A 15,450-nucleotide genomic window follows, 5' to 3' on the forward strand; every position below is an offset into this window, starting at 1 on the left:
TTGCACATAATCACGTAAACAAACAAAATTTGAAATTTTTCTAAAATTTCATTTGTTTTATTGATTATATCATGCTTCTATATACAACCGTTTTATTATTTATTTTACACATACTGATTTTACTATTACTATTACATAACCACAGTTTCATAAATCCCCTATCCTTTTGTCAAATGATATTCTAGTAACGGCGTTCCCTCTCCTCGTATTTCCAGGAGATCTGTCCCCCAATCTCTTGGATCCTATTCCATGTATCCATTAGTTCTTCACCAAAACGAAGTTCAGCTGTATTCTCGTTACTTATTGGTAAAGGTTCTGAATTGAACTGAGGAAAAAGCTTATAGGGATGGTTTTGTAACTGGATTTCATTAGTCAACCGTTCGTCTATTTGCGAGTGGATTGAAGGGTTTGGAATAGCTGGTTCTAAGTTCATTGGTAGTTGTGTTTCAAAAGAGTGAATAAAAACATTTTCATTATCAGGCTTAATAGTACTATAGTTTGCCATTATGAAATCTAGCTTTTCCTGAGATGGTAACCCCTTAATTTGCCTAGAGCTTTCCCCAATTTCCATTTTCTTAGGCTTGGGTTTCTCGAGAGGTAAAGTGTTGAATTCTATAGGTTCTTCTATGTCTAGTATATACCTATTGAAATCTCTGGAAATCTCTATTCTTACTGGATAGAGATTTAAATTCTGAAGGACGTCAGACAAGTTACTCATGCTGTTTAGCAAAATACACACAATTATTAAGTTAAAATTTATAACAAAATTTTTATAGAAAAACTTTTAAATATTATTTTATATTGGGTAACTACCAAAACCACTGAAATTTAAAATACACTAGGTTTTATTTATAAATTTATTTATTTACTGAATAAGATTTCTAGACTGTAGATAATAAGGGTACTAAAACTTGGGTCAAATTATTTAAGGATTTGCATTAATTGCTATATTTGCTAGCATATAACGATCTGCCCTACACTGTATACAATTAGTCAGATAATAAAACACATAATCACAGAATAGCAATTAGAAATTCCTAAGTATTTCTCAATTACTTTAATAGGCTAAAATCAATAGTAAGCTTAAATCAGTGGCTCTGATACCACCTTTTTCTGTCACGGCCCCCGACCCGGTTTGACCCGTTTCAGGAGCCGCGGGACAGAAATCCCGTGGTATTTAATTTAGGCGACAGCGGAAGTCTTTCGAAAACAGGATCTTTCAATATTTAAAACTGCCCGTTTATATAATCTAGGGATAAAACCCCGATAGTTTACAATAAGATGATTTCACTGGGAAATCTTTATTTTACAAAACATGTTTCTTTATTTATTTACATTGAGCCACTTTTCTAAGCTTGAAGTGCTTCACGACACTTTTCTTGGATCACAACAGATCACCTGAAACATGTTTGAAAAAGGTTTTGTCAGCGGGAAATACTGAGTGAGTTCATTCAAGTTTTATAAAATGATACATAGTTATTAAATTACACCATAAGAGCGATTACAATGGTTTATATCTTATTTTTATCTGGCGCTCTGTCACAATGGTGACAAGTCACAATGGTGACGATGGTCATACCACTATTAGGTTAATGAACCCAAATAGTGATGATTATCCCTAGTAGGTCAATGAACCTAACTGGGAGAAAATTAGTAATGTGCACAATACCCCACTAGCCAGTGATTCAAGATAACCACGACTTAATCTCTGTAATTGTAACACATTGAAAATAATTTGGAGTATTGTAAAACAGTTGATAAAAAGAGAATGACTCACATTGCAGATTTAACGAGCAGAGTATAAGCCTACTGATTAGCCTTGATTAGCCTAATTTGAATAACAACGCACACACAAACGGGGTTAGTAACTAATTCAGCAGTTACGTCAATTCACGAGATTAAACCCTCACAACGATTAACAAAGTGCAATACTTAACAATTCAGTGGATTCACAACGAATGACAGAGTATAGTCCGAGTTCGAACAGCACTCAAACATTCAAGTCGAAATCACGATGAATAACAAAGTATAAACTCAATTTGAGCAGCACTTAAACAATCGTTGGATAGTTTCAATCGATCGGACGTTGAATCGTAATAGCGATCGAGTTCTTACCCTGATTGCGGCAGCACTTCGTGAATCGTGTGTGTTGTTGGACTGTTTCGACTATAACTTAGAGCATAATAGGAATTTGAGTGTCGAATTAAAGCAGAATGTCAAGTCCCATACCCGACTATTTATACCCAAAAATTGCCCTCCCTCGCGCCACGCAAAGGGTTTCCTTGTGGGCGTCGCGTGGCGCGAGAGAACCTATTCTAGCATAGGGTAGCTTCGTGTCTAAGTAGCTTAGCTGAGTTGGTATCGCATGCAATTTCAATTCAGACAACGAATTATAAAGATAATTGTCAACTAGGTTTTACCCCCCCTGAGTTTTAGGGGCCCTGATCCTGATTCCGATTGTTCTGAAAATTTTAGGGTTTATGCAGAATTACTTGGGTTTCTTGATTAGGGTTTCTTTAGTGGATAATTAATACCCTAAGTATTGATTTTAGTGAGAGTTGTTACATTTTCCTTATTGCTACATACCAGGGACTTGTATACATACTTTAAAGGTTTATTCATGCTCACTTTTACATGAACTCGCTCAACTTTTTGTTGATTTTTCAAACTGCATGTATTTCAGGGAATTAGTGGATCTGGCACGGTATGCATCACGTCAAGCTGCATAGGAATAATGATGTCATCCAAGTTTAGGAAATGTGATCTTTGCCTAGACGGGTCACAAGTCTTAAACTGTGTTTTGAGTCATGTCATTTGTTATGTCGTTGAACATGTTTTCATATTGTCATGGTTGTATTTGGTTTGATGTGTCGACTTTTAAAAAAAAAACAATGTTGTTGTGTTTACTTTAAAAAAAAAACTTGATGAATGGATGAACGTCATGGTTTTATTTTCATATAGCATTGTTATGATAATTGCTATGGTATTAAGAAGTCACACCAAATAAACCCACGCTTCCGCAAAGCCAGGGTGGGACAGCTTGGTATCAGAGCATTGTTCATAGCGAACTAGGATTCTTTCTCGAGTCTAGCCTATGATCACTAGGGCTCTCACGAAAATATTTTTTCATTGAATACACTAAAACGTCCAGATCCAGGACACAAAACATTTTTACGAACAAAAAGTACAAACACTTTTTCAAAATTTATGGTTCAGTCTTAGAGGCTTAGGGAGTTCAACCCTAGAGGCTAGGAAGGTTCAGCCTTAGAGGCTGGGAAGGTTCAGTCATAAAGACTAAGGGGCCGATCTTAGAGATTGGGGAGGTTTAGTCTTAGAGACTGGGAGGTTGGTCTTAGAGGCCAGGGAGTTAGTCTGAGAGGCTAGGAGGTTCAGGCTGAGAGGCTGGGAGGGTAGTCTAGGAGACTAGGTGACTTACATGTTTATTTGATCTTATGTTGATTATTTGTGCATATGTGTGGTTGTGTTACAAACATCATGCCATCATCTTCAGGCACAGGAGTTTCGGACACCCTGGATCCTATGGCAGTTGTGTCCGATGACGAGATTCCGTCGGAGCGAGAGGTCTACACATCAGATACCACCAACACTGATGACGATGATTTTCAGCCCTTCGCGCTACCAGACGTCGGAGTTGAGCCTGCTAATGGCCTTCCTGCGGGGGATTTACCACTTGCCAGGAGATCGAGTTTATTCACTTGGATCAGCCCTTAGAGGCACCCGTAGCTCCCATTTATCCTTTGTTTGACATTCCTGCTGATTTTGATATGGATCTTGTTGATCCCGAGCCCGTCATGGCCCCTGAGCCAGTCGTTGCTCCTGATCCTGCACTAGAGCATGACCCTGTTCATGATGATGCACCAGCCATTGCACCTCTTGTTGATGATATACCCATTGCTGATCTTCCCGTTGTTGCTCCACCGTTGGTGGATGACCCTGTTGTTGATGCACCGTTACCTGCTCCCGTGCCGGTACAGTTTGACCATGCACCTTTTGTTGTCCATATAGATCCACGATACGCTGACACCCGCAACGGGTGGATCGATGACGATTACCCACCATTTGTGCGACCTTTCACTCCCCTAGTAGCACCCGTGTCTGCACCCACTGATATCCCATTGTTTCCCCCACACACCACAGATGCTCATCGCACTGATCTTCCCATTACGTTCCTTCAGGACATACCGCCACCTCGTCCTGGAGAGGGGTCATCAAGGCAGCCGCCTGTTTCTGCTCCACCCGTGCTATCATCACCTTTTCCGTTCACATCTCAGTTTCATCAATGTGCACCACCTACTGCACCTTCATACCATCGAGCGAGCCATTTTTATGGACTACGCCCCCTATCATGCCATTGTCTGATCCGTACCACCCATACCATGTTGGGTACTCTACGGAGGACATACTTACATCCTTGATGATACAGCAGGAGGCATTGACACGTCGTATACAGGAATTGGAAAGAGCTCCCCGACCCCCTTGCCATTGTCAGACCCCCTTTGCAGCACCGCACACTCCACGTCCACTTTCACCTGATTCAGACGTCCGTTTCTTGACATCTGAGCAGCAGATAGCATATTTGTTGCGCGTATGTCGTGCTTTAGAGGAGGATTGGTTACATATGCGTCGCTTGCTTTTCTCTCATTTTCCTCCTCCTCCTCCGCCATCAGCATAGGCATTTTGGTTCGACGCAGGTAGACTTTTGGTGAGAAGACCGCGATTGTGCAGACTATACAGCTTTTTGAAGACCGCATTTTGATGACATGACTTCTGATGTTTAGTTTTTGGTTGTTGTTGTAGATGACTAGATAGTTCGGACAAGGGCGATGTGGCCCTTAGTCACTTTTGATGTACGATACAGTTACAAAACTTGTAAACATTGTATTGTGGTCTTGATTTTATGATAGCGCAATCGCAGTATTCTAATTATATGTGATGTTGGATTGATTGTTTTAATTCTATAACGTGTGATGTTATGTGCTTGATTAATTTATAGCATGAGATGTTATGTGCTTGATGAATGTCATTACGTACGCATACTATTTACTTACTATGACCTGACCAACGTGAAACATCTTTTAGAAGATGCCTCCAAGATGTGACCCGCGCATGCCCACTAATGAGGCAGAACTCCATGGGATCATTGCTGCAGCTATCACACAATACGCTGCTTCTCATGCAGAAACGAGTGGAAATATCTCGCACAACCACGACAATAACAATCCGCCCAATGGTAATGTTAAGTCGTTTGAGATATACTATGATACATCTGGATATTTATAGCACGTCCGCTAATACCATTTGTAAATCCTAACGTATGTGCTGGGTGCACTTACAAGCAATTTCTTGATTGCAAGCCCGTGAATTTCGACGGCACAGGAGGTGCTGTTGCGTTTGTTAGATGGGCTGAGAAGACTGAATCTGTCCTTAGAATGAGCAAGTGTGCTCCCGAGCAACAAGTGACTTACATCTCAGGGTTGTTTCTGGATGGAGCCCTATCTTGGTGGAATTTGCAAGTGCAAACTTTAGGGGAAGCTGCTGCTTATGCGTTGTCATGGAATGAGCTGAAGGAGCTCATGAGAAGGAAGTATTGCTCACGTGCTGAAATTCAGAAGCTAGACACTGAATTCTGGCACCTAAAGATGGAAGGTCCCAAGATTTCGGAGTATGTTCAGAGATTCCATGATTTGTCCCATGTAGTGTCGTACATGGTCACACCGGAGTTCAAACGTATTGAGCGCTTTATCTGGGGATTGGCACCTCAGATCATGAGTATGGTTACCACGTCCAAGCCTGTAACAATCACAGAAGCTATTGATCTCAGTGTGGCTCTTATTGAGGAAGCTATTCGATTGAACAAGTTTTCAGTTACCGAGCAGAAGAAGAAAGAGACTCATGTGGAGTCATCTGGTGAAAACAAAAGGAAATTTTCAAACTTCAAGCAAGGTACCAGTAATGTGAACAAGAAGGGTGAATCAAGCACACCGGCCAGAGCTGCAACCCATGTTGAGAATAAAGGAAAGGGTTACATGGGTACTCTGCCCAAGTGTAATACGTGCTAGCGCCATCATACTGGCCAATGCAGATTGAGGAAGTGTGAATCATGTGGAAGGAACGGCCACACGAAGGATACGTGTTGGGCCGAAACTGGTGCAGGGCGTACTGGTAATCGAGGTTATGGGAATGGTAATGGAAACCGCCAGCAGGGAGGAAACGGCAGAAATGGAAACCGGGGAAACGTTGCGAATCAAGCTGGGAACGGAAATCGCAACCAAAACAACACTCAAGCTGGAAACGGAGATGGTAATGGTCGAGGACCCGGATGTTTTAATTGTGGAGAAGTTGGGCACATTAAAAAGGAATGCCCGAAACTGAACCAAGCCCGTGGAAGAGTGTTTAACATAGGAGCAAGGGAAGCGCGCCAGGATCCCAACGTTGTCACTGGTACGTTCCCTATAAATCAACGCTTTGCATCTGTTCTGTTTGATACTGGTGCCAACTATAGTTTCGTATCGTTAGAATTTAAGAATATGCTTGGGTTAACTGCTAGTAAGTTAGATGTTCCGTACTCAATTGGACTGGCTAATGGAAAGCTAGTTGAGGCGAATGAAGTTGCCCGAGGATGCGTAATTGAGCTGGGAGAACGCGAGTTCACTTTGGATCTACTACCAGTCGAGTTGGGAAGCTTCGACCTGGTAGTAGGGATGGATTGGTTGTCAAGCAACAAAGCCGAGATTGTTTGTCACGAAAAGACCATTCGCATCCCGATAGAAGATGGAGAAACGATCGTGGTTCACGGAGAGAAGCGCGATAGGCCTCTAAGAATCATTAGTTGTCTGAAGGCTCGAAAGTGTTTACAGAAGGGATTTGTTGCCTTCTTGGCACACATCGTGGATAAGGAAGCTGCTGAGCCAAAGATCGAAGACATCCCAGTGGTAAAGGAATATCCTGAAGTTTTTCCAGAAGACTTGCCAGGATTACCGCCGCAGAGACAAGTCGAGTTCCACATTGACTTAGTTCCAGGCGTCGCGCATGTGGCTAAGGCACCCTATCGACTTGCACCTTCAGAGATGCAGGAGTTGTCGACGCAACTTCAAGAGTTGATAGACAAGGGGTTCATCAGACCAAGCTTCTCGCCTTGGGGAGCTCCAGTTTTATTCGTTAAGAAGAAGGATGGTAGTTTTCATATGTGTATCGACTACTGGGAACTAAACAAGTTGACAATTGCCCTCCCTCGCGCCACGCAAAGGGTTTCCTTGTGGGCGTCGCGTGGCGCGAGAGAACCTATTCTAGCATAGGGTAGCTTCGTGTCTAAGTAGCTTAGCTGAGTTGGTATCGCATGCAATTTCAATTCAGACAACGAATTATAAAGATAATTGTCAACTAGGTTTTACCCCCCCTGAGTTTTAGGGGCCCTGATCCTGATTCCGATTGTTCTAAAAATTTTAGGGTTTATGCAGAATTACTTGGGTTTCTTGATTAGGGTTTCTTTAGTGGATAATTAATACCCTAAGTATTGATTTTAGTGAGAGTTGTTACATTTTCCTTATTGCTACATACCAGGGACTTGTATACATACTTTAAAGGTTTATTCATGCTCACTTTTACATGAACTCGCTCAACTTTTTGTTGATTTTTCAAACTGCATGTATTTCAGGGAATTAGTGGATCTGGCACGGTATGCATCACGTCAAGCTGCATAGGAATAATGATGTCATCCAAGTTTAGGAAATGTGATCTTTGCCTAGACGGGTCACAAGTCTTAAACTGTGTTTTGAGTCATGTCATTTGTTATGTCGTTGAACATGTTTTCATATTGTCATGGTTGTATTTGGTTTGATGTGTCGACTTTTTAAAAAAAAACAATGTTGTTGTGTTTACTTTAAAAAAAACTTGATGAATGGATGAACGTCATGGTTTTATTTTCATATAGCATTGTTATGATAATTGCTATGGTATTAAGAAGTCACACCAAATAAACCCACGCTTCCGCAAAGCCAGGGTGTGACAGCTTGGTATCAGAGCATTGTTCATAGCGAACTAGGATTCTTTCTCGAGTCTAGCCTATGATCACTAGGGCTCTCACGAAAATATTTTTTCATTGAATACACTAAAACGTCCAGATCCAGGACACAAAACATTTTTACGAACAAAAAGTACAAACACTTTTTCAAAATTTATGGTTCAGTCTTAGAGGCTTAGGGAGTTCAACCCTAGAGGCTAGGAAGGTTCAGCCTTAGAGGCTGGGAAGGTTCAGTCATAAAGACTAAGGGGCCGATCTTAGAGATTGGGGAGGTTTAGTCTTAGAGACTGGGAGGTTGGTCTTAGAGGCCAGGGAGTTAGTCTGAGAGGCTAGGAGGTTCAGGCTGAGAGGCTGGGAGGGTAGTCTAGGAGACTAGGTGACTTACATGTTTATTTGATCTTATGTTGATTATTTGTGCATATGTGTGGTTGTGTTACAAACATCATGCCATCATCCTCAGGCACAGGAGTTTTGGACACCCTGGATCCTATGGCAGTTGTGTCCGATGACGAGATTCCGTCGGAGCGAGAGGTCTACACATCAGATACCACCAGCACTGATGACGATGATTTTCAGCCCTTCGCGCTACCAGACGTCGGAGTTGAGCCTGCTAATGGCCTTCCTGCGGGGGATTTACCACTTGCCAGGAGATCGAGTTTATTCACTTGGATCAGCCCTTAGAGGCACCCGTAGCTCCCATTGATCCTTTGTTTGACATTCCTGCTGATTTTGATATGGATCTTGTTGATCCCGAGCCCGTCATGGCCCCTGAGCCAGTCGTTGCTCCTGATCCTGCACTAGAGCATGACCCTGTTCATGATGATGCACCAGCCATTGCACCTCTTGTTGATGATATACCCATTGCTGATCTTACCGTTGTTGCTCCACCGTTGGTGGATGACCCTGTTGTTGATGCACCGTTACCTGCTCCCGTGCCGGTACTGTTTGACCATGCACCTTTTGTTGTCCATATAGATCCACGATACGCTGACACCCGCAACGGGTGGATCGATGACGATTACCCACCATTTGTGCGACCTTTCACTCCCCTAGTAGCACCCGTGTCTGCACCCACTGATATCCCATTGTTTCCCCCACACACCACAGACGCTCATCGCACTGATCTTCCCATTACGTTCCTTCAGGACATACCGCCACCTCGTCCTGGAGAGGGGTCATCAAGGCAGCCGCCTGTTTCTGCTCCACCCGTGCTATCATCACCTTTTCCGTTCACATCTCAGTTTCATCAATGTGCACCACCTACTGCACCTTCATACCATCGAGCGAGCCATTTTTATGGACTACGCCCCCTATCATGCCATTGTCTGATCCGTACCACCCATACCATGTTGGGTACTCTACGGAGGACATACTTACATCCTTGATGATACAGTAGGAGGCATTGACACGTCGTATACAGGAATTGGAAAGAGCTCCCCGACCCCCTTGCCATTGTCAGACCCCCTTTGCAGCACCGCACACTCCACGTCCACTTTCACCTGATTCAGACGTCCGTTTCTTGACATCTGAGCAGCAGATAGCATATTTGTTGCGCGTATGTCGTGCTTTAGAGGAGGATTGGTTACATATGCGTCGCTTGCTTTTCTCTCATTTTCCTCCTCCTCCTCCGCCATCAGCATAGGCATTTTGGTTCGACGCAGGTAGACTTTTGGTGAGAAGACCGCGATTGTGCAGACTATATAGCTTTTTGAAGACCGCATTTTGATGACATGACTTCTGATGTTTAGTTTTTGGTTGTTGTTGTAGATGACTAGATAGTTCGGACAAGGGCGATGTGGCCCTTAGTCACTTTTGATGTACGATACAGTTACAAAACTTGTAAACATTGTATTGTGGTCTTGATTTTATGATAGCGCAATCGCAGTATTCTAATTATATGTGATGTTGGATTGATTGTTTTAATTCTATAACGTGTGATGTTATGTGCTTGATTAATTTATAGCATGAGATGTTATGTGCTTGATGAATGTCATTACGTACGCATACTATTTACTTACTATGACCTGACCAACGTGAAACATCTTTTAGAAGATGCCTCCAAGATGTGACCCGCGCATGCCCACTAATGAGGCAGAACTCCATGGGATCATTGCTGCAGCTATCACACAATACGCTGCTTCTCATGCAGAAACGAGTGGAAATATCTCGCACAACCACGACAATAACAATCCGCCCAATGGTAATGTTAAGTCGTTTGAGATATACTATGATACATCTGGATATTTATAGCACGTCCGCTAATACCATTTGTAAATCCTAACGTATGTGCAGGGTGCACTTACAAGCAATTTCTTGATTGCAAGCCCGTGAATTTCGACGGCACAGGAGGTGCTGTTGCGTTTGTTAGATGGGCTGAGAAGACTGAATCTGTCCTTAGAATGAGCAAGTGTGCTCCCGAGCAACAAGTGACTTACATCTCAGGGTTGTTTCTGGATGGAGCCCTATCTTGGTGGAATTTGCAAGTGCAAACTTTAGGGGAAGCTGCTGCTTATGCGTTGTCATGGAATGAGCTGAAGGAGCTCATGAGAAGGAAGTATTGCTCACGTGCTGAAATTCAGAAGCTAGACACTGAATTCTGGCACCTAAAGATGGAAGGTCCCAAGATTTCGGAGTATGTTCAGAGATTCCATGATTTGTCCCATGTAGTGTCGTACATGGTCACACCGGAGTTCAAACGTATTGAGCGCTTTATCTGGGGATTGGCACCTCAGATCATGAGTATGGTTACCACGTCCAAGCCTGTAACAATCACAGAAGCTATTGATCTCAGTGTGGCTCTTATTGAGGAAGCTATTCGATTGAACAAGTTTTCAGTTACCGAGCAGAAGAAGAAAGAGACTCATGTGAAGTCATCTGGTGAAAACAAAAGGAAATTTTCAAACTTCAAGCAAGGTACCAGTAATGTGAACAAGAAGGGTGAATCAAGCACACCGGCCAGAGCTGCAACCCATGTTGAGAATAAAGGAAAGGGTTACATGGGTACTCTGCCCAAGTGTAATACGTGCTAGCGCCATCATACTGGCCAATGCAGATTGAGGAAGTGTGAATCATGTGGAAGGAACGGCCACACGAAGGATACGTGTTGGGCCGGAACTGGTGCAGGGCGTACTGGTAATCGAGGTTATGGGAATGGTAATGGAAACCGCCAGCAGGGAGGAAACGGCAGAAATGGAAACCGGGGAAACGTTGCGAATCAAGCTGGGAACGGAAATCGCAACCAAAACAACACTCAAGCTGGAAACGGAGATGGTAATGGTCGAGGACCCGGATGTTTTAATTGTGGAGAAGTTGGGCACTTTAAAAAGGAATGCCCGAAACTGAACCAAGCCCGTGGAAGAGTGTTTAACATAGGAGCAAGGGAAGCGCGCCAGGATCCCAACGTTGTCACTGGTACGTTCCCTATAAATCAACGCTTTGCATCTGTTCTGTTTGATACTGGTGCCGACTATAGTTTCGTATCGTTAGAATTTAAGAATATGCTTGGGTTAACTGCTAGTAAGTTAGATGTTCCGTACTCAATTGGACTGGCTAATGGAAAGCTAGTTGAGGCGAATGAAGTTGCCCGAGGATGCGTAATTGAGCTGGGAGAACGCGAGTTCACTTTGGATCTACTACCAGTCGAGTTGGGAAGCTTCGACCTGGTAGTAGGGATGGATTGGTTGTCAAGCAACAAAGCCGAGATTGTTTGTCACGAAAAGACCATTCGCATCCCGATAGAAGATGGAGAAACGATCGTGGTTCACGGAGAGAAGCGCGATAGGCCTCTAAGAATCATTAGTTGTCTGAAGGCTCGAAAGTGTTTACAGAAGGGATTTGTTGCCTTCTTGGCACACATCGTGGATAAGGAAGCTGCTGAGCCAAAGATCGAAGACATCCCAGTGGTAAAGGAATATCCTGAAGTTTTTCCAGAAGACTTGCCAGGATTACCGCCGCAGAGACAAGTCGAGTTCCACATTGACTTAGTTCCAGGCGCCGCGCATGTGGCTAAGGCACCCTATCGACTTGCACCTTCAGAGATGCAGGAGTTGTCGACGCAACTTCAAGAGTTGATAGACAAGGGGTTCATCAGACCAAGCTTCTCGCCTTGGGGAGCTCCAGTTTTATTCGTTAAGAAGAAGGATGGTAGTTTTCATATGTGTATCGACTACTGGGAACTAAACAAGTTGACAATCAAGAATAGATATCCTCTGATTGACGACCTATTCGATCAGCTTCAAGGTTCAAGTTTCTACTCCAAGATCGATTTGCGATCAGGTTATCATCAACTGAGAATCCAAGAGGAAAGTATTCCTAAGACTGCTTTTAGAACTCGTTATGGACATTACGAGTTTCTGGTGATGCCGTTTGGGTTGACAAACGCGCCAACTGTTTTCATGGATTTAATGAACAGAGTTTGTAAACCGTACCTCGACAAGTTTGTGATTGTGTTCATCGACGATATCTTGATCTACTCAAAGACGAAGGATGAGCACGAACAGCACCTAAGAGCTATTTTGGAGTTACTTAAAAAGGAGAAGTTGTATGCCAAGTTCTCGAAGTGCGAGTTCTGGTTACGCGAAGTCCAATTTCTTGGACATGTGGTTAACGGAGATGGAATCCACGTGGATCCAACAAAGATCGAAGCGATAAAGAATTGAGAAACTCCAAAGACGCCAACCGAGATACGACAATTCTTAGGTTTGGCTGGTTATTATCGAAGGTTCATTGAGGATTTCTCAAAAATCGCTCAACCTTTGACTTCCCTCACGCAGAAAGACAAGAAGTTTGATTAGGGAATCAAGCAAGCAGAAGCGTTTCAGTTGTTGAAAGACAAGCTTTGTAATGCATCGATCTTATCGCTACCAGAAGGAACGAATGATTTCATGGTATATTGTGATGCCTCGCGTCAAGGTTTGGGTTGCGTGTTGATGCAGCGACAGAAAGTTATAGCTTATGCGACACGCCAGTTAAAGGTTCATGAGAAGAATTATACCACGCACGACTTGGAATTAGGCGCAGTGGTATTTGCGTTGAAAATTTGGCGACATTATTTGTATGGTACGCGATGTACAATCTTCACTGATCATAAGAGTCTGCAACACATATTCGACCAAAAGGAGCTCAACATGAGACAAAGACGCTGGGTAGAACTGCTGAACGACTACGACTGTGAGATCAAGTATCATCCAGGGAAGGAGAATGTGGTCGCCGATGCCCTAAGTCGAAAAGAAAGTATCAAGCCCATAAGGGTTAGGGCTCTAGAGATGATTATCCAGACAGATCTCTTACTGCGCATTCGTGTCGCGCAGAAAGAAGCTCTTAAAGAAAGGAATATTGAGGACGAGTATCTCCGTGGGATGGAGAAGCAGTTAGTACCAAACGAGGAAGGAACTTTATGTTTTATGAGACGAATTTGGGTTCCTCTGTTTGGTGGTTTGAGAAAGGTCACTTTCGATGAAGCTCACAAGTCACGGTACTCTATTCATCCAGGAGCGGATAAAATGTACCAAGATCTTAAGGATTTCTACTGGTGGCCAAGGATGAAAGGCGATGTTCCAGTCTATGTTAGCAAATGTTTAACGTGCGCCAAAGTGAAAGCCAAATACCAGAAGCCTTCAGGTCTTCTGCAGCAACCTGAAATACCCAAATGGAAATGGGAACAGATTTCAATGGACTTTATAACGAAACTGCCAAGAACGCCCAAAGGTCACGGTACTATTTGGGTAATAGAAAACCGGTTAACGAAATCTGCGCATTTCCTGCCAATCAGAGAAAAAGACAACACGAGCAAATTAGTTGAGATATACATGAGAGAGATCGTTGCACGTCATGGAGTGCCTCTCTCAATCATCTCTGATAGAGACGGAAGGTTTGTGTCAAGGATTTGGCAATTTGTTGGCGCACTACATCTGTTGATTTCGTCTTAGATCAAGTCAAACATTGCATTGTATAGATTAGGGCTCAATATACGAGAAAATAGGAGAATATACATGTTGAGTGAACAGGTTTCGCTTATAAGGTCATGGTATATAGGTTTCGCTTGAACAGACATGATGGTTCCGCTTATATGTGCACAAGTGGTTCCGCTTGTGTGGACATGTATGTATAAGCGGAATCCTCACACCTATATATAGCTGTCTTATAAGCGAAACATGTAGAATTTTGACAAATTCCATACCAAGGTGCTGCCGGTGTGACGTTTGAGCTGTAAACGTTGATAAATCAATACAACAGTAGATTAAAGTGAAGTGCAAGCTATTTCTACCTATGTTTCTTGTTATTCCGCACCTGAATCATAGGAGAACGCCTCTGAACAACTTGTTCGGGTAAAGATCACGATCCTACAATTGGTATCAGAGCTTGGGAGGAGGTTTTCTACAGAAATTAGTTGGATTTCATCATTGTTTCTTACTTCTACACCTTCTATTTTCATTTTGGAAAGTTGTGACGGTCAGAATTGGATCAAAATTGCAAAGATTGTGTGTTACGGATCATTAACAAACCCTGGAAAGTTTCATGCCAAAATACAGACTAAAAATGGACCAAATGAACTTCGGACCAGTTTTCGCTTCAAGGGGCACTTGACTGTTTCGTTTGAAAGGTTCTGCTTCAACTGACAATTTGGGTTTTCACTTGAGTAGTTCCGCTTCAAACTACTTCATAGTTCCGCTTCTTCGGTCATTCTTCAGAGGTTCCGCTCAAAATTACGTGTTAGTTCCGCTTGTGTGTCACCTTAAGTGTGTTTCCGCTTCAAAAACATCAAAGATTCCGCTTCAAGATACACTAAGGTTCCGCTCCAAAGTTCATCAGTGGTTCCGCTTATCTGAACATCTAAGATTCCGCTTCAAGAGACAGTTTTGGAATTTCACTTATTAAGTTTCGCTTCGTTGATCATCTAAGGTTTCGCTTGTGTAGACAACTAGTTTCGCTTATTTGTCATTGTTATTGAAAAACGTGCCAAGTCATCATGGATACCGAATTCTACAATGCGTTTGCAACACCGTCTGGTCCAGCTGCGATTGCTCAGGCTATGAACTTAGAGAACGAGACGGGAACCACCCAAAAGCCCCCGAATTTGATGAGTATCGAAGAATACTACGGGTGGAAAGATTGATTCGAGAACTGGGTCCAAGCAAATCATCTTAGATCATGGGAATGCATCTTAAAGAAATATGTGTTACCTAGAATAGATTTGCAAGTTCTCAAAGAGTTATCCGAGTTCACTGATCAAGAACGAGTGATGTACAAAGCAGAAAAAATGATGATTAGTCTGCTACAGCAAGCGATCAAAGAAGATATATTCATTCTGCTACAACACGACAAAACTGCAAAATCAATTTGGGATGCACTTCGTGTTAAGTTTGAGGGTAGCGAGAATATGATAAAAAGCAAAAAGGCGCTGTTAAAGA

Source organism: Helianthus annuus, chromosome 9 (genome assembly GCF_002127325.2).
Source record: "Helianthus annuus cultivar XRQ/B chromosome 9, HanXRQr2.0-SUNRISE, whole genome shotgun sequence".
Classification (NCBI taxonomy): Eukaryota; Viridiplantae; Streptophyta; class Magnoliopsida; order Asterales; family Asteraceae; genus Helianthus; species Helianthus annuus.